The following is a 2,737-nucleotide window of genomic DNA, read 5'->3' as shown; positions in this document are numbered from 1 at the left end:
AGCATCTCAGGAGTGCAGCCCAAGAACCGCTTTTTATAGACATGCCGCAGGTGACTCTCAGTCTCACTGGTTTGCCCAGCCCTGGCCCAAGGTCTCTGAGGAGCGGCAGCTCTGGCATGGCACTCTGTTCTACAGGGACTGTGGGGCGCTAGGAGACATATCCGGCTATACTAGCTAGCAATCATCTGGCTGCTCCATGGATCTGTGTGTTTGTTCAAAGTGGCATTGGAGGCTGCAGATCTATGGTGAGCTGCAGACATGGGTCTCTGTTCTGCAGGATGGGGTTTGTCAAGGTTGTAAAGAATAAGATCTACTTCAAAAGGTACCAAATGAAACTTAGAAGAAGACAAGAGAGTAAAACTGACTACTATGCCAGGAAACGCTTGGTAATCCAGGAAAAAAGTAAGTATAATACATCCTAATACAAGATGAGTTTGTGTCACCAACAATCATTGTCAGATTGCTTATGCCCATGTATAAGGAGATATGACAGTCTGTGCAGCTAATGCCCATGAACTCCCAAAGTATGGCGAGAAGGCTGACCTGACAAATTATGCTGCAGCACATTGTACTGGTCCGCCGATGGTCCAAAGGCTTCTCGATCAGTTTGGCATGGACAAGATCTATGAAGGCCATGTGGAGAGGTCCAGCAATGAATACAACATGGAAAGCATTGATGGTCAATCTGGTACCTTCACCTCATATTTGGATGCAGGATCTTGCTGGATCTAACACTAGAAATAAAATTTGGGGGATCTTGAAGGGTGCTGTGGATGGAGGTTTGTTTATCCGTCATAGTACCTAATGGTTCTCTGGTTATGATTCAGAAAGCAAGGAATTCAATGCAGGAGTACTCCAGTATCACATCCTGGCTCAAACCATTGTAGATGCCATGCATTACCTAACTGAAGGAGATGAAGATGCTTATAAGAAACAATTTTCTTAATACATAAAGAACAACGTAACTCCAGACATGATGGAGGAGAGATATGAGAAAGCTCATGCTGCTATATGAGAGAATCCAGTCTATGATAAGAAGCTTAAGAAAGAGGTTAAAAAGAAGAGGAAGCACCCCAAAATGTCGCTTGCCCAGAACAGAGATTGAGTAGCTCGGAAGCCAAGCTTCCTTAGCACTCAGGAATGGGCTGCTGAGAGCTGATAAAGCAAACCACACTTTTCTATGAAGATTTTTCGGATTAAGACAGCAATAAATTCACTGACCAAGCAGCCCCCAAAAAAGTGGCTTTGGAGGAAGGAAATGGTGGGGATACTAAAGCTTACACTCCAGCCATGCCATGTAATAGTATTGCCCCATCATCCACCCAGCTACAAGCTAGAAGAGATGCCGAAGTTCAAGTGATAATGTGATTTGCACTTTGAATGAGACACAAAGAAAAAGTTTTTTAAAACCCAGCCTCCCGACATGTGCACCTCAATACCCCAAATGAAAAGAGCAGTGCATTTCCATTGAACCTCAGTGTTTATCATGTTGCCTTTCCTCCCTTAACTCAGGACTGAAGACTCTCCTGAGGGTGGACCTGGCTGCCTTCCCTGTGATTATAGGCACCCATAACAGAACTTATTGACATCCCCACATATCTCCCCCTCCCTCCACACTCCCAAGGCTGTTTGTTGCAAACATCTGTGACTGCCCAGGACAACACACTGAGCTGGTGCCCAGGGCAAGATGGAAGTGCTGCAGAGTCAGTGCCCCTGAGAGCGGGCCTCAAACGATGACCAATTGTTGGTGGAGAAATACCCCAGCTTCCTCATCCCACCAGCAGGATAACTCTGCAACATGATCGATATTCTCCTCCAGACGCCCCTGGGATTTATCTCCAGGAGCCCATGACGGGCCTTGCTTATTATCACACGAAGCGATGGCTCCTTCCCTTCTCTTCTAACTACTCCACTTGCCCACCAGTGTTTCCTGGGACTGCCTTCCAAATAGCCAACTTGCATTTGAATTTTTGTCCCTGGATCTGCTTCTGGGGGCACCCATCAGGACATAAAAGACACAAAGGTGAGCTAACAGTTCTGAATGGACCCTGGAATTGTAAGAGACAAGCGTGGAGGCCAGCAAACACCTGTAACTGTAGCATTTTGGTGTGATGGTTAAAATCATCTGACTGAGTTCTGCTCCCGTATTGCTGACCTCTGTACAAAATCTGTGAATGCTGCGTAACCTCAATAGCCTGTTTTCTTTGCTCCTCCTAAATTATGTGCTTTTTGCTACCTAGAGTGACAGGAGCAGAACAACACCAGTCTCGGTTTGCTCTGTGGCAGACTGAACCCTCTGTGTTCTGCATCAGGAGGTCAAGATCCAAGCACAATCTGGGATCTCGTGAGGTCGCTGATGCACACCATGGGGAAACCTTGGGGGACAGGACATTCCGCATTTGTGCATTCCTTTAACAAATGTGGGCTTCCCTGGTGGCTCAGATGGTAAAGCGTCTGCCTGCAATGTGGGAGACCTGGGTTCAATCCCTGGGTTGGGAAGATCCCCTGGAGAAGGAAATGGCAACCCACTCCAGTACTCTTGCCTGGAAAATTCCATGGACTGAGGAGCCTGGTAGGCTACAGTCCATGGGGTCGCAAAGAGTCGGACACAACTGAGCAACTTCACTTTTAACAAATGTATCTGGAGAACTTACTGCTAGTCAGAGTCTGGGGGATCCGGAAGGGATGTGCATTAAGTCTGCTCAGGCTGTTGCTACATGCAGCTCTACCAGCCCCT

General features: G+C 47.1%; 1 pseudogene; it reads left to right on the top strand.

The window, feature by feature from the left end:
- The first annotated feature begins 278 nt into the window (after positions 1–278).
- On the top strand, positions 279–1,159 carry LOC110150856 (large ribosomal subunit protein uL18-like; annotated as a pseudogene).
- The last annotated feature ends 1,578 nt before the right edge of the window (positions 1,160–2,737 follow it).

The sequence above is a fragment of the Odocoileus virginianus genome, unplaced genomic scaffold, assembly GCF_023699985.2.
Source record: "Odocoileus virginianus isolate 20LAN1187 ecotype Illinois unplaced genomic scaffold, Ovbor_1.2 Unplaced_Contig_25, whole genome shotgun sequence".
Taxonomy (NCBI): Eukaryota; Metazoa; Chordata; class Mammalia; order Artiodactyla; family Cervidae; genus Odocoileus; species Odocoileus virginianus.
Note: the sequence above shows the minus strand (reverse complement) of the source record. Positions and strands in the feature narration are given on the sequence as shown.